Below are 27,602 nucleotides of genomic sequence, written 5' to 3' on the forward strand. Positions count from 1 at the left end.
ACTCTGAGAATGCCTTCCGACAAAGCCACATTAAAATGTCAGTGTATTCTGATTATTGCATGCTGGCTCAGTTCATGACCTCACACTCAGCTCTATCAGCCCCTTTTTAACACAGTAGCAGCAGGCAGAGCACCAGTGAACAAAAGTCAACTGTAAGTCAGCTGGACGTAGTGGAACACGAACAGTAAGAAGAGGCAGCAGCAGCACACCAAAACAAAAACACCTTTCAATTCTATCCTTCTGCCTTTCACGGGATGGCTGGCAGCCTGCCGCCTTGAAATAAGAGAGACTCAATGTGCTGACCCAGCACTCTGTAGGTAAATGGCTATCTGTCCTGTCAGCCTTGTCTGTGGGGGGGTTGAGTGCTAGTAGATGCTCTCTCTTACACACACACACACAGACCAGCAATGTATTGGTAGACAATACATTGCTCACTACTGAGTCCTTGGGTTTGCTGTGGATTATTGAGACCAGCTGAGAGAAATGCAAATATAGTCACCTGAGCGGAGATTTTTCCCCAAATCGTATTTTTCGCCAGACCTTTCTCCAGGCACTGTCTGCCACTAGGATGCAAAAGTCTGGGCTGCATGACCAGTATATAAATTAGGGTTAGAGTAAAACAAGCGTGCCGACATGACTGGTCTTTTATTTCAAAATTAGTTTCAGTCAGTTTGTTATGTCGTCTACTAGAAATAACATTGTTTCTTCTTAATCACAGCTAATACAATCAATCTTCAGTCTAATCCTCACACTAATGAACCATTAGCTCATAATTATACCCAAATATGTTGCTACTATACCTGCTTGTATTACAGATGACTGACCAAAGTAATTATTACAAAGTGATGTGAAGAGATTTCAACCTAGTGATAGGTTGGCAGTCTATCAAACATACAAAGAGACCAACTTAAAGGAATACAACACCTGCAAAATGACCATGTGTATATCAGTTACTTACAGGTCGTTACATCTAATTCTTGAGGAAAACTTTGCTTTTCTCACGTCTCTACCGTGAACAAAGAATCCAAAAAAGGCAAACATTCTTTATGAATTGAAGTCACTGGGGTCCACATTTAACAACAGCAAAACTATATCAAAGCATCAATTTCCAAACTCTCACACAACTCATGCAATATAATCCAAGTCTCATATATATATGAAGTGCTTTATATTTAAATGTTAAAGTGAAACTGCATGTGTTTGGGATGTACTGAGTGTATGACTGGATAAAAAAGACTTGGATTATTCTGCAGGACCTTCAATTCATGAAGAAAGTTCACCTTTTGGGTTCTCTGTTCACCATGAAGGCATGTGAGAAAAACAGAGTTTTCTTTACTAATTCATGGTAACACCGGTTGAGTAATTGATATACAAATGGTCATTTTGTGGGTGAAGTATTTATTAAGTACAGCCAAACCATCAGAAACACTTTTAGTTTTTTTTAGTGTCATGTGATGGACTGAACTCAACAGACAAGAATGGGAGTCTGCAGTAAACACACAACCCTTGTTATAGAAGAACCAGAATTTCAATACTGCTTAGATAACAAAGTAAAAAACTGAATGCAATATTGACTTTCAAGTTTAATCTGTCAACAAATAGTGCTCTGCAAGCTTAAGTTTCATTTCAAAGTCACATGCCGAGGCCTCAAGGTGAATATGTGCAGACTGGAGTAGTTAAAGAAGACATCAGTCAGGCTCTGGACAGAGTACTGCAATACTGAGTGTAAAAATCCAACAGAGGCAGGGAGCTGAAACATGAAATCAATAACTGTCTAGCACATCTTGAACTAAATTCTAGCTCACGAGCAGTTGGCAAACTGAGCAATTTCGCTTAGAAAGCCAACTATGAAGGACAATCAAGTGAAATATCAGAGGAAAGGTTCAGTGAAGCTGTCAAAGTCCCGCAGGTAGCTGTCACTTATTCATATTTTCATGTATTCACTCACTTGTTAGCAGAGATGTCAGCAGCCAACCATGGCTGAATGCAGAGGCAGCTAAGATGCAGTTTCGCTAATAGTGATAACGCCTTCACTGCACTGAAATCAGCTGAAAAACACTCAACTCCTGTCTCAGCATTTAGTCAAGAGAATTTAAGTCCTTGGTGGACACTTATACCTGTCTTTTCATTAAAAAGACATTAAAGCTCAGTTGCTACCAGCTACCATTTCAACAGTAATTTAAAGCTGCACTAGTGTTTTTATTTTCTCTTTGCCACAGCAGGGGACAAAATGTGTGTGTTTAACAGATTACGGCCATTATGGCCAGGGGGGGCAATGGCCAGTCTGGCCTTCCCCAGCCAAAATGATTTGAGGGTGACATTACTGTTTTTAAAAGGCTGTGGCACACTCATTTTTTAAGTTGGCACAAAGATAGTGATACCTTGTGAAATGGGACACTTAAGGCATCCTTTGGTATCAATTATGTCGGTATAGATTGTTGGGAAGGAGGCCAAAGTTAGACAAAATTTTGGTGTGGGAACAACTGGCTTGATCATATTCAGAGGGGTCACTTGAACTCTCACCTCAAAATACGTACTCATGAGTCTCCCCTAAACATGAGGAGGCTCATTCCCAGTTAATGTTTTATTCCTTACAATCAATGTGCTCTTTCAAGTTAAAACTGTATATTAGTCTTTTTAAGGAAACTGACAACCAGTCTATTTGGAAGAACAATGAATCTCCAACATTTCTAAATACATAACACATTAAAATAGGATTGTTGTGGAACTCAAAATGGTAACTGTATCGGTATTAGTGCACATCAGATAATTAGTAATATTAACTGTAAACTAAGAAACCAAAGTATATCAGTATGTCATTCCTCAACTCTTCATATTGACATAGTTTGCAACCAGCCTACATACTTCAACAGCATAACAGAATCCCTGAAATTCAGTTATGGTGTTTGGTTTTGGTGTGCCACTCCAAGATTTTCAGTGGCCCCTCTGTGACACCCCATATGAAAGATTTCTGGGGACACCACTTCGTTCACCAGCTAACTTTGTCTGGTGCCAAGTATTTCTTGAGTGTCCATGTTAGCCCTTCTATAACTTCAAGAATCATGATGCCTATGGCAACTCTGGCTTTGCGATGCTGTATATTTTTGTTCTTTTGTGCTACCATAGAGACACAGATTTTTAGATCTTAGTGTTTCTACTGTTATCAGTGTCAAAATGATGAAATTACATCTCCTTGCATCATTCTTGTCATCTTTGTGGCGTAGAAATTGTCAGACTGAGAATAAACATATTAACTTGGCAGTGTGTTGGTGTAGTGGTTAGCTGTTAGAAGGCCCTGGGTTGAAATCTCAGCACTGCTCCTGTCTGGAGTTGGTTTGATCTTGCTGTGTCTGTGTGGGTTTCCTCTGGCTGCCCTGGTTTCCTCCCACACCAAAAGTCGTACATGTTTGGTATTAAAAATATTCCTGCCATTGCTTTTGGCTTAGGTACCGAACTGGACATCATCCTCTGGCACTGGAGAAAGACTGGCCTCTGCTCCTAAGAAGTAAGGGTGGGTCAAATGCAGAGGATGAATTCACCCACAGGGGTCAAAAAGTACAAGTTAACTTTTTCAAATTGGCAAATAACGTCAATTATCAGCCTTCAGCTCAGTCTGACCTTAACAAACAGCTCTGGCATGTAAAAGATGGCACTGCCAACGATTTGATGCAGTTTTAGATTTTGACTAGAAGCTTGCTCACCCCTGGCTGTTTTAGAGCTATTGTAATAACCTTGAAAAGATGGTTAAATTGAGATTCTATCAAATAAGTATGAGGGATGACTCAGTGGCAGACACCGGTGATTGATGCGGCATGATAAAACGCCTTGCTCTGAATCTTGACATTGATCTTCGCTCTGCTTCCTGCTCTCGACTCCTGCCGAAGTCTGTTCAGCTGGGTAAACAAAAGAGATGGCTAATAACCTGTCGCCCTGTTTAATCAATGTTCCCTCCAAGTCTGGCCAAGATACCCACGTCACATCAATATGAGAATCATGGAAGGTTGGAGGGGTGACCGTAGTGCAGTACTGCCAAGAGAGGGCATGGAGTAGAAAGACACAGGGAGGGAGGGCTGAGTCGTGAGAGACGAGAGACCAAAAGAGGCTGGATGAAGTGTTCTCCAGACAAATGAAGTGCAACTAGCCTGGTCCTCTTCAAACAGAGTAAGTGTCCTTTGGGCGGTAGCTGTTATTTTAGGGCTAAATCTTAATTTGGCATTTTTGCCTTTCGATATTCAGTATTCATTTATATGGTACAGCTGGACAGAATGGCAGAGAATCTACCAATTCCACCTGATTCTTTTCTTGATGATTCAGTCACTTAAGATCATGCCTACACTGCATAAAGCATCCTGCAGAATTTAGCTGTAGAAGATTATTTTTTCCTTTAATGACAAGACAGTTTGATGCATGAAAGGTGGGGGGGGGGGGGGGGGGCATGCAGCAAAGGGCCCTGGGTGCTGCTGTGGCAAGGACACTGCCTTTTTACATGGGGCACCCGCCCTACCTATTGAACCACTGGGCACCCCTAGCCTAAGAACTTCCTATACACCACAAGTAGGAAGGACTGTTGTTTTTTCCGTTGAATTTAAAATAAAATATAAAAATGTAGGTTTCCATGAACCACTGATATGTTTCATTTGCATGTTATTAGGTAGCGGATGCATTGAAATCTTCCAATTCGACAAGGATAGGTTCAGGCACAAAAAACACTATGATTAGGAAATGATCATGTTTTGGCTTAAAATACCTTGTTTCGAGGGCACAATCCTGGCAGGACAAGCACTCATGTCTCAGATTAAAACAACTGCTTTTCACTGCCTCTATCCCAGCAGGAAAAGCAGTGATGTCTTGGTAAAAAAAAAAAAAACAATGCTTTTTGTGTCCCCACAGGAAAAAACTGCAGCAAAACAAAACCCATGTTTGGTGCCTAAAAAGCTGCTGGATGAATAGCAATGACTCACTGGATCACAACCGGTTTTGTTGTTTGCTGGTCTTGAACAGTGGTCTGCAACTTGGCAGATGTGTGTGTCACGTGTCACACCATCCACTGTCCTCTCCAACTCCAGATGACAAAATCAACTTATATAATACATCACTTTGGAAAAATCATATGATATGTATGAAACATGCAAATGTAACACAACAGTGGTTTACAGAATTTTACAATGCCAACATTTTCACCTCTGGCCAACAGGCTGGATATCCCCAGACAGCTAGCTAACTAATGTTAGCTGTCTAGCAGGTAGAGACAGACTGAAGTCGAATTTGTACTCTTTGTTTGTATCAACTCCAAAAACTTCACCTATCATAGCCTGAGGAGATACTTTGTCAACAAACACTAAACAAAAAAAGAAATCTGATTGTTTGGAAAATTGTATTTTCTACCCAGCTCTATTATTTGGTATGTAAGGATAGCCAAACATCTTTATGTTGAGACACTACTGCCCTAATATCAGTCTCCCCTCATGCTTTACATTCTAATGGGCCTCATGCTTTAGGTGAATGGGGCAAGACGGTGTACATACTGTACAGTGTGTCAGGGAGACTCAGTCTGTCAGGGTCTGTCAACTTCAGTTTCAGTCAATTTAAATTTGTACTTTTTTTCTCCCTAAAGCCTGGCAGAGATTATATATCATCAGAAAGACTTATAGGTATAAGGTGTTGAAGTGATGAAACACACATTTTGCATTTTGAGGAGTTTAGGTCTTACAAGATTGAAAATTATACAGTACTGCTGTCATGTGAAAAATACCTTGTAAGTCAAACACAAAGATTTTCTGTTTCACATTATATTAGTGACAGAATTGGAAAGCTGCAGTCCATTACCTGCCATTTTAGTTTTCAGGAAATTAATTCAAAATCAATTATGCATTCTTTAATTTGCATGGTTATCAATCTGAAAGTGAAGCTGTTCTACTTCTCCAAAAAGTGAAGGAAAAACAGCGCAAACTTACAAACCACACACACACACACATTACGACTTTCTGCAAAATTTCTGAAGCAAGAAATTCACAGATATAATTATATGAATTAGATGAATGGCTCGTCCTTAATTCTGCACTGAACACCGCTCAAAGGCAAAAACAGAACAAATCAGTACTAATAGATTGCTGCGATTTTCCTCGTTCACCAATCATATGAGTGACAACATTTAATGTGCTGAAGCCATGTACCTTCCATCTCCACACATTAAATATTCATACAAACACAACAAACCCACACTGGACAGGAGTTATTGAAAAATGGATAATCACCCCAACCCATGAAATATGGAAAATCTGAAAGTATAATAAGCATGAATTATGAATGTGGGCATGACGAGCAATGATAAAGGAATGAATGATGTACGTGAGCCAACACAGAGAGGTGGATGCCCTGCTGAGCTCATTCATCTTCCACGTTCCAACAGAAAACAGTCCACAGTCCTGTGGCCACAGCAAGGCTGCACTCAACCAAGTGAAATGTCACGGAGCCCATCCAGATCACACTAGAGCCATTAAATTTGCTGTTTGTTCCAAATCCAAATGACAGTATGTTGCCATCTTGGCAGTTCTAATTACCAGCCAAAGGCTACAGAAAGCATTGTTGGGTCCTTTGAAGGCACATAGCTACAAATTACTCTCTGCTGACCACAGACCGCAAATATCACAGTTACTGTGGATTAGCATTCAACAGAAGAATATCTCCACTAAGGCAAAGATGATTGATTTACTTGAATGCTGTGTGGATAATACCCTGTACTACTGCATAAGAAGATGTAAGGAGTTGCCCCCAGTGTTTACATTTTCTTCTCTCTTCTGCAGTCTATTCAAACTAACACATTAGGCATTTGGCAGACGTGGCGAGTTTTTCTACAAGAAAACATTGCATTACTGAGAAAGCAGAGGATAAAGATATGATATAGGACAGGGATATTCATCTTGCTTTTCCCTGGGTGCCACTTTTGCTAATGGCAGGAGGCCAGGGGCGAGTTAATGAACAAACATTAATAATATGTATTTGATAAAATGAATAAACATTAAAAATAAAGGCAAATTTATCCGTACATTTTTCATTACGTCGCCTACTTTTAACTTTTCAATGTGCACTGTCTTCACTCTTTGCCAAGAGGCAAATGCAGACAAGCAAATCACACAGATCAGGTGTACTCAGGGGCATTTTTCCATGATTTGAGGACATTTGGGGCTCATCCCAGACTTCTGCTGGGGGTCCCAAGGGGGACGCTTACTTTTGATAAACAAGTTTTATTTCAATGCTTCTTTGTGCACTATGAAACCTCATCTAAATTCCAAAAAAATATGATAAATCCCAGTGGGAATCCATTTATTGCCATTGTGATTTAGAAAATGGTTGGCAGGCCACTCAGCACCCTATCGGGCGCCAGATTTGACCCGCAGGCCATTAGTTAAATCACACTGACACAGAAGGACATGATTAAAGGGGACAGCTTTAATACTTTGCACCTCATTCCTGACGCTTTCTGTGCCCCGTGTTCTTTCCTACATGTTAGCTATAACAAGCACAGCAGCCTGAAAGGTTGAACTCCCTGTATCTGAGGCAAATCTGCATATATAACACGAGAGTGGTGCTAGATGGATCTATAGCAGAATTACAGCAGCTCTTCCATAGCCCCACCAAGACATTACTGAACATCTGACATACAAATTGACCTTTATTCCTCTGCTGTTTCTCTCATTACCCAGTTGAGCCTGTCCAACAGGGCCTCAAATTGCCATATCAACCTTCTATGCACTAGAATCATCTGAGGCAAGCTCACATTGCTCATGTCACTCAAGATGTATTTGCTTACTTTTTTATAACCATGGTTTTTTTATAAACGATGGATCAAATGACTGTGTGTGATGTGAGAGAGGTTGCTTGCAGTGGTGTGCCCACAGAGGATTAAAATGGATTCTGCAGCTCCCCTCAGCTCTGTGGAGCTTTTCAGCATCCTTTAACTCATTGTTTTGTTTGTATAGCCTGAAACCTTACTGGCGTGATCCGGTCTCACTGCTCTCAACAGGATAATTTCCAACAGTTAGCTCTGATAAACAAACCATGCACTACCTGCCCAGCACCAAAAAGCAGGATGACAAAGTCAGAAGTCAACTGTTTGTTGAGTTGAACCCTTAGCTGCTAAAAAGCCAGATATTCCCTCAGGGACTGGTGGAGACCAAAACAAAGAATAGTGGACTTTAACCCATCAAGTGAGTAAACATGAGCTTGAATGCTAATGTTACTCTGACTTTGCTTAACATTTATAAAAAGCAACTTTTTGCTAAAACATGCACCTGGTCAACTTTATAAACTATTGCAGGTTGATGGGCTGTCAAACAATATTTTTTTGATTGCAATTAATCTCTGGATTTCAATAGATTAGATAGAATAGGAATCAAAAGAATGCAAAGAAATTTACTGATTGATCTTGACTTTTAGATTTAATTATTTCAAATCAGTGCTGCACTGCTACAACAGTGTGGTCTTGAAACCATGACTGACAGAAGACAACTTCAAAGTGCTTATTCTGTGAAATAAAGTGTTTGTTTGTTTGTTTGAAAGGATTAGACTGTTCCAGTTTAAAAAGTGCAGTTACTCTGATGTAGTTTTGATTACTCAATAAAATCTAATGATACCCTGCTAATGCAAGAGCATTTGCACCTCTCAGGAGTTCCTGAGTTGCTTTCTCTGATTCATGCAGGTCCTGTGTATGAAACTACTGTTCCCCTAATGGTAAGGCATGTGACTGGTTACAACCATATACTTGTACGGTGGTGTTTGTGTCGCTCTGCAGTTACACCTCCAAAACACTAGTCCGCAGTGGGGGTTTTCAAAACATGCCTAAAACACACATTAAACATGGCTTCATAGCAACAATTTCCAATACAAGTACACAAATTGGCTTCAATATAAATTGCAAGATTCACAGACGTAACACTTGTCTTGCTGGACACATTTCCCCCAAAAATAAAACATGCTAATGTTATAAGCACAGGCCTATGGCATTTTACATTGTATAAGTTAGCCTAGCCGCTAGCAGAGTTTTCCTCTACTCCAGGGTCAACAACATTTAACAAAGGTGTTACAAAATTCAGCTGAATTACAACGCACAATGTTCACCAGCAAATTAATTTTCTTGTACTCAACACCTTTGCACACAAACAAAACATGCTACCATCATTAGCATAAGCCTATGACATCTTACATCTCACAAATTGGCATTGCAGCTAATGGAGTTTTCCTTTAGTCATATGAAGCCAGGATGAATCACACACAGGAGAGTTGTCAGTTGCCACCCATTTAGCAAGTGCTGTAGTTAACGTCTTTGATTTAGTTTCATCCACTGGTCTGTGGCCATTTGCTTACTCCAAAATAGTGCTTTGCCTGCTTTGGCAATGCAGTTGCCAACTGACATCAGTCTGATCACATGCACCTGTATATTCAGCTCATAGGTGGTAGCTCAAACTCGAAGGATGTTGGTAATATTTTAATTCCATTTGACACAAGGTGCATATGACTTTTAACTTGTCAACTGAGCTGTCTGGGAGTTTTTAAAAGTAAAAAGGAGTCATTCAAAAGCACAGTGGTGTCTCCATCACTGCGGCAGGAGGAAGCCGCTATGGCAGCTTGACTACAAATAAGGTTGCCTTGAAGAGATAAAATAGCAGCACTTAAAAAAAGAATGCATTATGTTCAAATGCTAATTGCATCACGACTAACATGTTAATGCTGACAGCCCAAATGTAAACCCTTACTGAGTTTGCTTTGGTGTGCCAGCAGAGTGATAAAATGCACTGATTTATCATCAAACAACCTCATCAAGATGAACCAGAAACTAGTAAAAATGAGAAAGCATAGGCAGGCAGCAAGAGAGAGAATCAGAACAGCAGGAAACCACCAATGACAAGCGACAGTATCTTCTGGTGCCACGCCTCCCAACTAGCCCAGGTAAGAAACACCTCTGCTGTGGATATGAAGTGAGCAGTCACAGACAGCTAGCAACACTAAAGAGTAATCACCCTGGTCACACTCCCAGTCAGATACAATCGCAGAATCCTCCTTACAGTGTCTGTGTAAGACACACAGCACTTTCAGCCAGGGAGTTTTCAATTTTGGATTGTTGCAGAAAATAAGCTCTGAGGCAAACAAAGGTTTAAGATACTTCTTAGTGTCTTTTTAAGACACATAAAAGCTTCAAAATTCAAGAGTTGGGTACTTACTTTATTTTATGTAATAAAACAAAACTTTAAGCCTTTGTTAACCACAGACCTATTTTCAGGGATCTAACCAAAAACCCATTCAAAAAACCCACTGTCTTTGAGACGAAGAAAATGCTAAAAATGTGTCTGCATTTTAGAACTCTATCTTGAATCACTCCGTTAGACTTTAGGGGCAACGGACGTAGTGTTAAGAGCGCAAAAGTCTGCTTAGGGCGGGTGGGAGGGTAGATGGAATAGGTCCAACAAGCACAGGACTGTAACCCAGGAGACTGGTGTTTGTGTCCCATGTGAAACTAAAAGTCAGCATTGAGTTATTTTGTCACTTCAGTCATGTGAGTCGACCGACATGACTAGTATCAACCACAGTCTTTTCCTAACCAAGTAGTTTTGTTGCCTAAACTAACTGCTGACCCCTTCAGTGCCAAGATACAACACAAAAGGCTGCCCCTGGAGTCACTGAAGACACCAGGGACTTCTGCCCAAGTGTCAAAATATGACGAGTAGGGATGAAATCACATTGCAGGACATGGCACACAATACAGGATGACTGCAGTCAAACTGAATGTTCTATTGGTAGTCTGCTTTCTGCTCATTCTCTGGAGTAGTGTGTCTATTTCCAGTCTACAGTCCAGTCTGCTGATATGATATGAATATGAATTAGGGTTATATAAACATTGATTCTTGAAAAGTGGGACTTCCAGATGAAATTCTTCTCTGCATTTTACCCAGATCACTAACATTATTCTTGATGTTTCAAGACTCAAAGAAAGCAAAATATGAACACTGGAATCTAAGAAGTGCTTCTACAGTAAGTGAGAAATGGTCTCCAAAACATGAAATATTAAAACCTGAATGTAATAAATATTAATTATGAATATGGTTTTCAGACAGAGATGTACAGCATTGGGTGCAAAGCAACATAGAGAAGTGAATTATGATGGTCTTCTCCTGCTTCACCCATCTATGTACATTTGTTCTTGTGTTCAAGGGGCTGTAGCTGCGATGAGGGCGTATCGATCCCAGTGAAATGTCAAATGTGTCATCGAGACAGCACTGTTTGAGTTATCTAATTTGCTTTGTTTGTTTATCTATTTGAAAATTCTAATGGCAGCATGGAGCCCATCTTGGCTGAGACTGTGCGGAGGCGGATGGAGGAGCAACTGCACAAAGTCTGCAGATTACTGACTAGATCCTCATTTTGCAAGAACAAACATTTACCCAATTACAGCTTCAAAAAACACCCAATAAACACATCTGTCACATTCGGCAGGTATCCTCACAACATTAAAAAAAGAGAGAGTCCTCAGAACATTGAAGTGGCTGGCCATGCTGTAAAACCTGTCGACATAAAAATCATTACCCTCATGTCATTGGATGCAACAATTCTTAAAGGAATAGTTCCACATTTTTGGAAATATGATTTTTTTTTTTTTTTCTGTAATTCAATGACAAGATCAGTACCACTCTTGTGTCTGTGTAGGTGTGGTAAATAAAGCCAGCAGCCAGTTAGCAGAGCTTAGCACAAAGACTGGAAACAGAGGATTTGTCAGAAGGAAACAAAATCCATCTAGCAGCTCCTCTAATGCTTTCTGATTCACAGAGATGGGGGACTTAAGTCACAAATATGAGGATGTGAGCCTTGCTTGACTAAAACTGATAAAAGACTCAACATGGTTTTGACTTGGTATTCATGACTTGAAACTTGACTTGAGACAGATGACTTCAAAGGACTTGACTTTTGTTATTAAGGGCCTAGCACAGGTCAATGCATGAGGCAGCTATTATGGAGGGGGGCTAGTCCAAAACAAGTAGAATTTTGGAATCAAATATTATGTTGTTGATGGTAGTAAGAAGAAAACTCTGTGACACGACAACCACAACAGCTTCATCCATCACTACAAAACCCACAAAAAAAGGTCTTTAGGTAGCTAGTTAGCTTATTGTATGGTCGAACGTTAGCTAGAAAGCAAACATTTGACGAGTATTTCAATGACTTGACTTGTGACTTGCTGGCCCTGAGCGATGACTTGGACTTGTCTTGCTTAACTTGAAGCTGGGCCCGGATTTGACTTGCTTGAATCTAGCTAGAAAGCTAACATGAGCAAGAAAGCTAACAATTGACTAGGACAGAAGAATTTCATATGACTTCACTTCTGACTTGCTAGCCCTGAGCAATGACTTGGACTTGTTTTGCTTAACTTATAGGTGGGCCTTGACATGATTTGCTTGAATCTCCAAAAAAAAAAAAAAAAATGGCCAGCTGAGCTATCTCGATTTCCAAGTTTCAATCCAAACTTAAGACACATTCTAAACACATTTCCAGTAAAGCTGTCAAGTGAAAATGCTCATTAATGCACATGCACATCCACATCCACTACAATGTGAATATTAGTTGGACAAATCGAATAAGCACATTTCCCAGAATGTCAAACTATTTTCTTTAACCTCTTTAACCAGTGTTCCAGTGACACCTATGCTGCCTCTCACTTTTCAATCCAGAGTTTGGGCAATTTAGACGTCTCTGAGTTCTGGCTGGCTGCTTGGGAAAAGACAGTGTAGTTACAGGTCAGACAGGTCTAAAATAATCAGTGAAACTCGCAGACTGCCACAGGCTAAAATAAGGGTGGTGTCAAAAACACTACAGTATAAGCAAAATAAAATTCTTGGCTAGAACGATAAGCAGTGATGACTCAAGTGTTGGAGACAGAGTCAAGTTTGCTCTCAGGCTAAACAGAAAGTGACCAGAAGCGCTGACTTATCCATCCTTAAACACAGTCCAACACCATAAACAAACAACAGGCCGGACTGCTTTTGGTAAGCGTGACAGAGGCACTCAATAGGAAGCTGTTAAATTAAACACTTGAATTAGGTTTGTCTCTGTTCAATCCATCTGCAACAAGTTTCACTCAGTGTAAACCCTACCTTATGAGACAGTCATTTTGTTTTTGTTTTTTGGATAAAATCCACACATGATTTATTCTCTTTGTGTACAATTAAAGCAAGTGTGCAAATATGCCTTAAAAAGAACAACTGCCTGCTTCCAGTGAAAAGCAGAAATATAATCCCAGCAATGATGTGACAGCACACCATTTCACTCCCACATTTTCCAATCTGTTACGCAACATGTGCAAATGCAAACCACTTTACAAGGGAAACATTTACGGTGAGAGCTTCCCACTCGCTGTTGAGAAAAATAAATAAGAGTGAAAACAATAACTTGAAGAATTCTGAGGCTTTTATTGTTCGTGGATTTCATATTCCTCCACAGAAATTGCTTCCAACAATGGTCTTTGCTCATCTTATTGTATATTGTCAGGCAAGTAAAAGGTCTGACTAAAACACCTGCAAACCTCTACAAAAACATATCAAATTTAAGAAAGAAATGTTGATGTTGTTTTGCAGTTCATCTACACTTCACTTAGTGCAAAGGCTTTTGAAAACATTTCAAATATGAGCAAATGAATTATAAGTATCCAGTACTGTGATCTTATTAGCTGAAAACAGATAAAATACAGGCTACACATCTGTATCATTACTAAATAACAGAATTTGAGGCTTTTAGAATTCTAGCCGTCTTTATTGGAGCTTTTTTCCATTTCTAAAATAATAGAGGTTCTTAATATAACCCTGAAATGTGCTTGAGGACAGCAATACATAACATCAAACTGACACTGTGGGTGTAAAAGCCATCTGCTGATTATTTCCCTGTGTTAAAGCAGAGTGTTATTACAGGGTTTAAAAACACTGCTTTCTTACAGTCTTCCTTCCTTCCTCCTCATTCTCCCTGATAACATTTTGAAAGCTGCGATCCACCATTGTTGCACAGAGCCCAAGATATCCATATTTTCTGTATCCACCTGTGGCACACATACTGTAGTAGAGTACCCCTATTCAGTGAAATTCCCACAAGTAACAAAACTTTGTATTCTTTTGGCAACCATGTGGACCACTGGTTGGTGCTAAGAGAATACTGTTCACCATCTGGAGCTTTAAAGACACAGTGAAGTACAAAATGTATTCCCCAGGTTCTTATCATAAGACTCTGCCAGTATCTTCGTATCAGAAATATACAGTTTTTTAAAAAGCATGTTTTTAATTTACCCATTTTATCCCTCTTTTCCCTCTGTATCAAGTGTTTGAATATTTTTTATGACCTATCTTGCACTCAGAGATGAACCTACATACATGTATCCATTTTTTTTACTGTTATTCTAAGTACCTAGACTGGTACTAAACCTGACAGACTGCCATCGAATGTTTTATAAATGCTATCATTTAAAGTTTTTGCACTCACATTTGAAGGTAATTTCTATCTCCTATGTAATTAATGTAAAACAGCTGCGAAAAAGTTGATGCTAACTAGCTAATCTAGTTAGCAGTAAGGGAGAGTGGGGTCAGTTGGGACAGGGGGACAGTTGTTAGCCTCACCTTCTTCACTTTCAACCTCAAAGTGGAGCCCGTCTGACAACACCTCACATTTTATTGACATTTTGAAATGTATAGTGTCTAAATAAATGTTTGGCTATTTTGTTTTTTTGTTCACTATTCTGGTTGTAGTTATGCCACATACAAAAAACTAAATATATTGTTGGAAAGCTGATTTTCTATCTTATCAGTTTGTGCTAGTGTTAGCTGTCTGAATTTTTGTTGGTAGCTTGCACAGGAGTCCAAAGTCATGGGGACAGTATTGTTTACAGTTCCTGCTTTGTTACAAATCAGCAAAAAGTAGACAAAAACAAGACAAAGGCTTTTTCTAATTGAATAAGACCCACTGTGAAGTCACTGAGTGAATGTTTACTCAAGTGGCAGCCAGTCAGAAACAGTTTTTTTTTTTTTTTTTGCCCCGTTCAAAATCCCTCGTTCTGCAAAGGGGAATTATTACATTCCAGACAGTTTCTGCCAACAGCAGATTATATTATCAACAACCCTCAATTTATAGGTGATCAGCTATTTCTTCTATTTAAATGATGCTCTTTCAGCCTAGATGAAGGTGTCCCAACTGACCCAGGCAAGTGGAATTTTGGGTAAATGCACTCCTTGTTGGGTGGGCATGATAAGGTTTGATAAATTGTTAGCAGACACCTGTATCTGTTCAGGGATCAAATTATTTTCATTATTGTATAGTGTCTGGTAGTGATGGAAGTTTATTTCCTATCAATACAAAAGTGTCCCAAATGACCCCTACTTTGTTTGTTACTATCTTTTTTGACTTTAGAAATCTGGAGTACATTCTCATACAGAATAAAAGGGCTAAAGATATCCAGTGAAAATCAGCATTTTCAAAATCAGTTGAGAATTAAACGTATAGACTTCAAGTTTTACTGATGTACACATAGAAGGAAGCTTGCAAATCTAGCTAGCTGATATGCTGTTTTATGGGATTAATCAGTATTTTATCTTAACCTGAGTTATTCATACACCGTGATGACATCACAATAAGGTCACCTGTGTTGTCCTTTTTTTAGCACTAACACTCAATCCTTAAACTTATCCAAGCTTGTGTCTTTTTGTCTTCCACTTACAGAAAACAATTTGCTTTGCCCAGTCCTGGAGCTATGGGAGCTGTCCCCCCTTTCCTTCACACCTGAACTGACCACTGACCAGTTCAACAGAGAAACAGGAGCAGATCAGAGGAGGCTGAAACAGGCATTTCACCCTCACTCAGCACACAGAGAAAGAGAGAGGCAGTGGGCATACATCCAGTCCCCAGCTTCACTCTAGTGTTTGTATAGAGCCATTCATCTCCTTATTAGGATCAGTGCTGGGCCTGAAAGGAAGCTACAGGAGCTCTCTGTGTTATTGGTGTCAGTGTCAGGGGTTTTGAAAAGATGCTGAACAAGGATCTCAATGCTATTTGTTAGAGTATAGACAGGGACAGGCACAGCGAGACTAAGGCTAGAAAAGCGTGTCAATACCGCTCCAGAACATTTTAAAGTTGTCTTGTAAACTTTTCTGGGCAGAATCAGTCATTTGCCAAGCACTACTACTGTGTGGACAACAGAGTGTGGTTTGCTAAATGGCAGCTGAAAGCCAACACCAAGCATCTGAGTCTGTGGACTGGAGTGTTTGGCAGTGCAGGGTGCTGTTGGCGTAGAAGTGTCTGGTGAGATTGCAGCATGAAAACTGCTACCAGAGGGACATCCATCATGGCATGAATTATAAAGGAGCCTCTCATTATCACTGCCAACATAAAAACAAAAGAGAAGAAAAATCGATGCATGACAGGGAATCCATGAATGATCAGTAGGTGCAGAGTAAACATTTTATGTTGATCGGCCCAAAAAAAATACTCTAAAAAACCGTGGAACAATTAGAGAAAAGCCTTCGGTTGAAAAAAACAGCCGACTATCACAGAAGGAGCTGCTTATGCCAAAACAATGAGTGGTTTCCGTTACTGTGGAGTGGCCTTACAACTTGTGAGTGCAGGTGTGGAAGAAGTGAGAGGGTTGTGCAGAGTGCGATAACAACATGAGTGATCAAAAACGAAGCACCCAGCAGTTTCAGGAAGGAGTCAGCCCTTTCTCCAAGAAATAACGCTTCTATACAACTTATGTGCAACAGCAAATACATTTGAGGGAAAGGTAATGCTGAGGGACTTATATTTTCTATGAACAGGCTGTTCTCATGCACTGTGCATATGTATACCTTTAAAGTAATGCACCAGAATTTGTGTATGACCAACACAATGATGAAGGTTTTGATCATGTAAAAAATGTGCTAACGAGAGTAAAGAAAAAAATGTTGGGGTGGCAGATGGGTCAAATAAACACACAACGTTCCCCTAGGAGACCGGTGTTCATGTCATCAAATCGTCACCTTACATTAAGCACATAACATGACAATGCCCAATGATGTTTCTTTTCCTGAATGAAACCTACCTAACTTAACTTTAAGTGAGTAACTTAAGGTTAAGTACATAACGTGACAAAGCACAACCATGATTCTTTTCCTGACCCAACCAGTAGGGGCACTAATTCATAAGATGTCTGCTGTCAACAGTTGTCAGGGTTTCCGTAGACTCACAAGTCAGTCTTTAGACGCTTTGCTTAACTAAAGACTGATGTCTTTCTCCCTGATTTTGTGTTTAGATGGGCGGATACAATTTCAGAGTTTTAAAAAACTCCATACGTTGCAGAACCAATAGTAAATCCGCAGGGCGGTCCTTCGGTGGCTCGTTGAACTCTTGTGCTCGTAAACATAGTCCGACTGCGTTAAAAGTTTTAAACAAAGTCGCTGTAAGTCCTTCATTTCCACAATCTTGTGGACTGAGCACACGTTTGATAAAACGGAGGTAAATCTCTCGGCATCCATTTTGAAGCTCGGACGAGAAAAGGGGGAGCGCACATTTCCGGGAGGGCGTGTCCTTTTAAAAAATGCAAGAGGCGTTGCTTTGTTGCCGGCCATTTTCTCTCTCTCTCTGATTGTCTGGTGGCGAGACTAGGGTTTCCGTCACTGTATTGCAAGCCGGGCGACCTGCCCAGCCTTAATCGACCACCCAGCCTAATCATCTGGAAATTTTTTAAATGTATTTAAAGATGTTTTTTTAATTGCAGTAGCCTAGAGAGTAAAGAAAAACACCCTGCTAACATTATACTCAACAGCAATAAAAATAACACACACTGCACAGACACACACACACACACACACACAGCACAGAACCGCCTGCCTCTGATCTCATGACAGCCGCAGCTAATGGGGAGTTCAACTCAAGTCAGTGAGGTAAGCTTGCTAGTATTACTTTTAACGTTAGCACTTAGCTGAGGTTAGACTCTGTTAATGTCATAGTTAGCAGCCATCACACATTTCCCATGAGTGAGCTGATAATAAGTTAACATTATGTTAACTATGAGGAGTCAAAACTCTGCAACAGCTCTAACCATGTTACTAACATTAACCACTGACCAACCTACTGACTCCTTTTCATCCTCTTTGGGACATAAGGCTGTAATGAGATCTCTCCATCACATTTTGTCCTTGGTAACATACTGCTCCTCTCCCCATGACAGCAGACACATCAGCTATTTCAATCACTTATTAATGGCCATATATACCAAAACTGCATCATATTTTACATGCATGAGACCAAATGTTGCCTTCTTACACAAAGCAAATTTGAATTTAACTAAGCTGCACTGATAACATCAAAACAAAATCTGTCACTTCACCCCTTAAAAAAGACAATAGGCGCTAGGTTGCACCACACTGGGTCACCGGCCCAGTCACAAGATACTTGCCGCCTTGCCTGACAACGTTTCTGAGGGATACCCTGGTTGTATGTGCATTGATAAAGATATCATATCAACCAATGAGTGAGGACATGTTTAATGAGGAAATGTTTCTAATTAACATACCTGGCCAGTTGCACAAAAAAAGAAAGCCTATCAGCAAAATGTTCATCGATAACGTATTTATAATACAATGTACATGTTTTCTGCCAAAATAGACCATCTTCAACACACTATCCACTTGTAGAGACTATATTATTTTTTTAATTAACATTTAACTGAAATCACACTCTTTCCCTAACCTTCCCCACAGTGCTTTTGTTAAGCCAGGAGTCTGAATGTGAACCCCAGATACTGGTGTCACAGTCCTGCACTTTGTATGGCTGCCATCCACCCCGATTTTCTCCCTGCGACACCAGCGCATAACATAAACATAAAGTTTCATTAACTCAAAGAAACATTGTCTCTGAACATAATCCCAACATGGATTACATTGTCATCACAACATTATGAATGCAGTTTTGTAATACACAAACATAACTTCTAGGGTTGCAGGAGTACACTGCCCCCAAAACAAAAACAACATTACATTTCCCCTTTAAACCACCGCTGCTTGCTGAGCATGACTTTGGGATTTGTTGTAAATTACATTTTGGCTTTAGTGTTGACACACTCCCAGCAAGGCCGGCTAATGTTACTGCAGCAAAAATCAGTTTATGACTTCACAAAGAAGCTCGCTGCAGATGAGAGCGCCTGCTCTGATTATAAATCAACTACCTTATTAATGAGGTGAGGGGATGCTTATTGGCACACTGAGGAACAGGGCAGTAAAGAGGAACAACAGAGCAACAGCTCATACAAGAATGAAGGATATATTGCATGAGCAGTGCTCACAATTACCGTTACTCAATGTGAATTGAATAAAGGTGCTAATTCTTCTGAGGTAAAGGTATCAGACCAGAGCATGTATATGATTTTTAACCATTTACAACAAAATATGTGTACTTCACATTACTCATGATGCTTTAAATTGTGTTGCAAAGGTTTTATCATTTGATGTTGAATACATTTGTCAGTATAGTATTGTGTGTGTTGCTTTTCTTTAAAAGTTCATCACAGTGAAAGAGCTAAATCCCAATGTACCCAAATTACAACTGAACTACCAAGCAATGTTGTGTTGCCAGATAATAATATACAAAATCAAGTTACAAAAAATAATAAAAAAAAAGGCAGTCACATATGTAATGTCAAAACTTCCACACTGCACATGAAGTCACCACAGAATTTTCAAAAGACTTTTCTAATCAGTCTGTTTTTCCATCTGTACATCATGCAACCAAACGATGTCTAACTAGTTTACATCCATCCATCCTCCGTCCATTCCTAGTTTGACATATCAAATATCCCACAGAACTGCCTGTAAGACACAGTGTGACATATCCAATAGTCTAAAACGTTCTGGTGTGCTTTCATTATAGGCTACAGCAGTTTTTAAACTGTGAGGCACTCCCCGAGGACACAGAGTTGAAGGGGAGGCCGGGGGAGAGACGTGAGGCACAGATACTGCGTGAGCTGAAAAGGACAGGTGCGTGCTGTTGCTCTAAAAACAACAGGAAGTGAGTTATTGTAGTACGTCCTGCTGATTTGGCTGCTCACCAACATGGGCAACAGTTGGGACAGCAGCAGCAACTGTGACACACAGATCGTGGAGACAGTTAATGCACTTTAAAACTGTCATTGCCTGATTGCCACAGTTTGCAGCAAAACATTGACATTCAGTCAATTCTAAACACAAAGACATGATAGCACATATTTTCAGATTTAGTGTGACATCACCCATGGATATCATATCATCCCTCATCTCCAAGGCGAATAAAGGTCCAGAAATCTGCTTACTGATACTGCTTCAGTATCAAAGTAATCCAGTGACACTGAAAATAAGCACTGCTGATAAATTCATCCAACCCGTTCTCCCAACTCCTCAAATACTTATATAATATAACATAGTCAGTGGCCCTCGGTGTCAGGTACCGACGCACCAAGCATTTTTTGATGCTTCAAACAACTGCCATAGTATAAAGAGTAAGAAAGTCTGCATAGATGGAGGGGTCAAAAAACTCTGGACTTGCACCAAGGAGCCCACTGGTGTTGTCCCATGTGACACCAAAGGTCAATTGAGTTATCTTTAATACCAACATAGTGTGCTAGTATGTGTAGCTACTATGTTTCGTATGTGTTGTTACGTTACATTACCTTAATAAAAAACTAACTTATTTTAAGCTAAACCATAACTTTTTTTATTAATCACTACTGTACTTTGTTGCCTAAACCTAAGGAAGTAGACCTTTAAAACAAAGTAAGCCTATGCTGAAAGTCTATTTTGAAAAGAGACTGTATGTAACAGGTGTAAATTTACGCAACATTCCGCAGAGTCAAAAACCAACACTGAAGGGGTACCTAGGGCGCCACAGTTTGACATAGGGCCACTGACCAAGCATCAGTATTTGGAGTTGAGAGTGAGAATGTGTTGCATACTTGTAATGATACATGAACATGATATGACATGTTAAAAAGGAATTTGATAGAAGAAGGATTGTGTACACAGCTTGTATGTTTGCAACATAGTCTAGATTGCATGTGTGTGTGTGTGTGTGTGTGTGTGTGTGTGTGCGTGCGTGTGTGTGCAGTAGATACTACACTCAGCTGCACACATAGCAAGCAACAAGCAAGTTGCTGCAAGAAACCAAAATGCATGAAGCACACAGAAAACACACAGGACATGCGTCACATGTGTGCACAGATTATTACTGAGAGCTGTAAACAAACCAAATGTGGAGATATGACTGCGGCTGTGCCTGGATTTGCCTCCCAACCTGTTTGACCAGTTTAGAAGCCACACGACAGGCCCACAGGGACTGGGAGTAGTCTGTGTATCTACTCCTCCACAGACCACTGCAATGAACAATGCTAACACGACCCTCGACAAACACATTTCTCATCACTGAGAAATCGTGGGTGTTGTCCAGCACACAGACAGACAGCCACTGTCCGAATGCAGACTACACCCACCTGCTTCGCTGGGCATTTGATGAACAATCATCTTTTAGTGTAATTACCAGTGAAATATAAAGCAGAGGTCAGAGTGTGCCCACCTTCCTCAGTGGAGCTGCATATCTCGTTAACCACACAGCAGCAGCAACAATTTTTAATCACAGTACAGTTACCATGGGACCATCGTCCTCAAAAGCCAAACCTTGCTTGAGCAACTTCACTTTACTATAACTCTATTATGCTGTTAAAAATACATTTCTGCAAATCAACTCTGGATTTTCCTCAGCAGCAGCAGCAGTCGCCATGGCATTGTTTTGATTTTTTTTTAACTCTAATCTTCCTAATCCTTTTTTAGGTCTTGTTTTATGCATTTATAAATAGCTTGCATTAAGATCGACCTCAGTACGAACTATTTTTCCTCAATTCACCAGCTTTCCACAATGTGCGGGACTCAAACGTAATCACACCACTCTCTAATCATGGGGGAAATGGACAGACCAACAATAGAATTAGGCTTCCTCCGCAACTGTTGAATGCAGAGGCTCTAATTAAAGATTGCCAAGTGTGAAGTGGCCAAAAGAAAACAATGGCTGCTGGCTTGGTTTGTTGGAAGAGGCCATAATAGCTGGAGAAAACTATTTCCACAGCAGACCACAATGAAGGCAGCACAAGCAGCAATAGAAGAAGTGGCAACTGTTCTCTTTCCACACCCAAACCAACTTTGCCTGAAATATAAATTCTGCTTTACTGTGGGGAGGCAAAAATGAGCGGCATTATGGGTATCATTGCACCAGATCAAAGCCAGACAACAACATGATGAGTCTCATCCTTGAGAGGCAGGGGATTTGTTCAAAGAACACGGTCGAGAGGGAGCGAGGGAGACGAGCGTAGGTATGTAAAGGAAGAAGGGGGAAAAAAATGGAGAACCTGCTGACTCACTGTAATCATCAGGCTGAGGCAAGCCGAGCTGCCGCTGCTGCTACAGGGTAAAGCTCCCTGCCTCCCCTTCAGAAGGACAAAGTGATGCTTCCCATCAACTGTGAAGAGCTATATGACTGAAGGTGGGAAATAGAATGGTGAAATAAACCTGCCTCATGGCATGAAATAGCTTCTCTTTCTCTCTTCTCACATCCGAGTGCAGACAGAATGATACAATCTGAGGAAGGCAATAAATCGCCAAAAGCTGTGTGAGTAAAAAACCAAAGCTAAAAATAAAGCCCAGATCGGAGAGACAGCAACAGGATTGTAACTGGCTTGAGAGGAGACCCTCGATAGGCAAAGGAAGAGGGGATTCGACCGCTGCAAAAAACTGTGGACATTGTTGCTGGAAGCCCCGAACATACTATTAAAGACCACACGGTGAAATGATATAATGTTCAAGTCCCGTCAAGACTCTGTCAGGACTGCAGCAGATGCAGCATCCTAATGAGACTCATTCAATTCCCTTAAAACAAAAGCACACAGCCACTGTGATTACACTGGCTGCGGTAATGTTGTGTTATCCTCTTTTGATTATTCCAAACAAAGCTGATAAAAAAGCATGTAAAACAGAGATTTGGGTCTAAGATTAGGCATATTGGGTAAATAAACACAAAGCTGCAGTGCACTGTACCAGTGTAGTACTGCAATTACTGCTTTGTGAGCCAACAATCAATGACACTGTACTGCTCATCAGCTATCAGGTATCAAGTATTAGTTACATGTTGTGTAAACAATGTTGGACCTGCGTAAAGAAAGTCTTAAAGGGGACCCACCATGCTCATTTTCAGGTTCCTGTTTGTATTTTAGGTTTCTATTAGAAAAAGTTTACATGCTTTAATGTTCACAAACACTTTATTTTCCTCATACTGTCTGTGCTGAAACACCCTCTGTCAGAAAGAGGCTCTGTTTAGCACCTGTCTCTTTAAACCTACTGAAAAAATCCTAGTCAGCTCTGATTGGTCAGCCAGTCTTGGTCATGGTCTTCTGTTTTTCGGTATAAGCCAGGAAATAACTGTCAGGGAAAACAGCTGCCATTTCTACTTTGGAAAATGACCAATAAAAGTTTCTAAACAAAATCTGACATGTTCCAGCAGGAATATGATCTGAAATCAGGGAGAAACAAACAACATCAGCAATCAAGATTACATGTTTCCCAGACATTAGCATGTAGCTACATGTGCCTTAGCACTGCACTTGCAGCCAGGGAATGACTGTAACTGAGAACAGTGGCCCTTTCTACTAAATCACCAATAAAAGCTTCTAAACACAACCAGACATGTTCCAGAAGGAACATAGTCCGAAATCGGGGTAAAATTTACAACATCAGCAACCGTGATTACACATTTCCCTAAAGTTAGCATGTAGCTACATGTATGTTAGCAGTGTTCTTGCGGCCAGGGAATGACTAACTGGGAATAGCATCACTTTAACCATGGAAAAATCACCAATTATAGCTTTTAAACACAATCTGACCTGTTCCTGCAGGAATATGATCGGAAATCAGGGAGAAATCAACAACATCGGCAAACAAGATCACACATTTTCCTGACATTAGCCTGTAGCTACATGTAGCAGTGTAGGCCTACTTGGTGCCTGGGAGGAACAGCAACATTTTCTACCATCAAAAATCACTGATAAAAGCTTCGTAACACAACCAGGCGTGTTCAGACAGAACGTGATCTGAAATCAAATGGAAATTTACACCGGCAACCAAGTTTACAAGTTTTCCTAACATTAGCTTAATTTAGCAGTGTAGGCTAAGTGACACTTGCAGTAGCATTCCTGGAGCAGGTAACCATGGGTACATTCATAAATCCAATCTGACACTTTACACCAAAATAAGAGCACTATTGTTTTCAGTAACAGACCATTCTATTACCAGTTAAATTAATCATATATTCACTCAGCGTTCTGCTCCATCTTCTCAGACGGAGTGCCCAGAGCACACTTTGCTTCTCCAAGAGCGTGGGGTTCTGAATAACCAAACGCTACACTCTGACAGCACTCCGAATTTATGAATGATCCAGCATATGTTTACAATGTTTTCCTCTTAAGTCTAAGTATACAGGTGCTTTTGAAAAATGTGCTTTGGGATCCTCTTGTGAGTTATTTACAATTATTATTTATTATTATTATTTACAATAACTTACAATGACTTAGAATAGTAACATAATCTAATATTTCTCCTACCTAAACATCATAATCTATAACTGTTTGGGCCACCTTAGTTAGGAGCTTATGGTGAGGTCCACCCCTGATTATTCTCTAATTTTGTCATTTAGGGTAAATGATAGAATCAGGTTTACTCTAAGGGTTGGTTTCGTAGTTGGGTCTAGACCTTGACCTAAGTGTCCTTTTTAAGTCTTTAGGAGCCAAAATAATCCCTGATTTGAGATAATATTGGTTAAAAATGTGTGTTAAATAAACAGGTGGGACTGGAATTAGATAGTTGTTATGAGGCCAGGCCAATTAATCCATCCAAACTGTTTGTGCTTTGTTGCATTTGTTAGAATCTGAAGATGGCCTTGTGAGTATTGAGAAAGGCAACCCTCAGGTTTAACATTGTTTAACCAGGTTCAATTATCCAAATTATAGTGATGTGTTGTAAGGCGGTTTCATATGAATTGTTTGCCCTTGTTTAACCCCAAAGATTGCACAGTAGCTTACAACCCTCTACCAATTTCGGCTACATAATGTTTTAACAAATATAATTTCAAATATGAAGTAGCTACTGTTCTAATAACCATTTTCTGTCTTGATCCACCCAGTCGTACTGGGTTATTCTTGGTTTCCATATCACCCTCAATCAACAGATCTCAATTCATGCAGGTAGTGCAGAAATGCAGGAAATTTGTTTTAAATTTTAAAACTTTTTCAGGGGAAGGACCCCCAGAGCCACCGCCAATAATGTGTCTTTCCAACTTTGCTCCCCCATTTTAAAGCAGAATCAGGTGCCCATGTTCACAACAGTAGGAAACCTGACATGTTCGATACGGGGATTACATCTACACACGTTTACCTCAGTATTTGAAACCTTGGCCACGTATAACATCAATCATTGCAACACTACAGCTTGCTGTAAGATACAAAATACTGAAAAGCATAATAGGTCCCCTTTAAATATTAACTAATTACACTTGAGACTTCAAGTATTTGACGGAAAACCTGCATTATTAACTGGGGGCATGGAGTTTTCAAGATTATGGGATTCAGGCAGGAAAGGTTTGAAATATGATTAAGCTGCTTTTAAAGCTTGACTCATAGTAGCAACTAAAAGCATTTGCTGCACCAATTTTGGCCAGTCTTTTTTTTATTACTCTTTCTATCACAAGTCCACCAACTATATGGTTTTGTAACAGTAAATCTAAATTCATGACTGAATGTTGTCTTCCAACATAGGCACATGCACCAGCTTTTGTCGTCCATATCATGTCTTGTACATGACAGAAACACAATGACTGGTTACTGCCATATAAATAGCATGAAAGTGGGGGCTGATATAGTGACAATCCCAAGGGTGATAACTTGGGAGTTGACATTGGATTTAGGTTGAGGTCAGCTGTGAGAAGGTTAGGAATTAGAGAATGCAAGATGCCAATAAGAGGCCTCTCAAGTATAGAGATACAAATACATGTGTTTGTGTATGCATGTGTGATTGGTCACTGGTGTTCAGCAGGCAGGAAGAGACGTGACCACGCTCACCGGGCTACAAAAACATGGCGAGTCAAAGAACATTTCACTGGGCAGCAATGACAAGCGCAGGGCACACACACACTGCCACCGCAGGCCTTGGCATCATCCTTGGTAACATCAGGGTGACCCCACACAATTATGCAGCATTCCATACATGTGCCAAGAGCTTTACAAAAGAAACTATGACTCGGGTAAGATGGCCACCTGAAAAATATTCTCCCTCTGTGACACTTGAAGAGACACTAACGGAGAAGTCAATAAGAAATGGTTGAGTTAACTTGCAAGTGCTAGGAATGATTGCTTCCAATGAGACACAGAGAAGAGGAGGGCTGCCTCAGCCTCACTGGATGCCTCATACATGCTCATTTGAATTGCAAATGGTGGCAGGCAGCATGCTGGGCTGTGAAATCCCAGCAGCACCCTCGGGCATCTGAACTCACGCACTAACACTGACATGTACACACTAGTAGCAAGACTTTGTGCACATATACACTATGATAAAACTAAAAAGGCATACAGAATCTTTGAGTTGGATTTACTTAGAAGTGTATCAACTCTGTGTGATCATAAATTTATGTCATAGCACTGATGAGCAAACAGTGGAGAAACTGATGCTGGGATGAGGTAATGGCTCCCTGGCAGTTGGGGGGGGGGGGGGCGGGGGGGCATCGGGTAATACTCAGAGGGAGACTGGTTGGCGAGGTGACTCGGCAAGGCTGACACAGCAGGCACAGGAGTGTGTCCGATGTTAACGACATGGATGCTGTGTGACGGCAGGTCTGCCAGCTGAGGCTGACAGTGTACGGCCTGGACGAAGAGCATGACAGTATGGTGAGCCCACCTGTATGGTGACAGGGAGCAGGCCACAACACTGCAGAGAAGCTGTGCCACACTTGGTCTGACTCATATAAGTGCAAGCACATGACAAACCAATACAGTAAGAAATATAAGAGTCAATCAATAGAACTTTGCAGGGAATTTTGCAGTGCTAGTTGATTGCAATAGACTCAAAGATCATCAAACTATGAGTGACTCCACATATACAAGACACAGACAAAGACATGTAGTTGGGGAAGCTAGCTAGAGATGCACAACTATGGAGAACAGTCCAAGTAAATCATCCTGAAGGTGAAGCCAACCCATACATAGGCATGGATTTTGGCAAGGGGGAGGATGCACATGACACTTCCCCGTCAATATTTAGAGCATGTGCATCTGTCCCATCCAATAAGAACATGAGAGTAACAGAGGACTTTTATTTTAACAGAATTAAGGACATTTACACCATAAATGGATCCAGAAAAGGCACAAATTGGTGCATAACAATTCCCCAGAATGCGGGAAATTAATTGTTTGATGCTCAAAATTTTCTAGTGGACGACCCTCAAACCCCCGTTTCACATGTGCCTTCCCCCCAATGTTGAAACAAAACTTC

The 27,602-nt window shown here is 40.4% G+C and overlaps 1 protein-coding gene across 5 annotated transcripts in view; it reads right to left on the reverse strand.

Annotated features, from left to right (window-relative positions):
- Positions 1–27,602, reverse strand: part of LOC117256207 (band 4.1-like protein 1) — a 109,009-nt gene that overhangs the window by 80,328 nt on the left and 1,079 nt on the right. The gene's annotated exons all lie outside the window — the stretch shown is intronic.

The sequence above is a fragment of the Epinephelus lanceolatus genome, chromosome 1 (assembly GCF_041903045.1).
Source record: "Epinephelus lanceolatus isolate andai-2023 chromosome 1, ASM4190304v1, whole genome shotgun sequence".
Classification (NCBI taxonomy): domain Eukaryota; kingdom Metazoa; phylum Chordata; class Actinopteri; order Perciformes; family Serranidae; genus Epinephelus; species Epinephelus lanceolatus.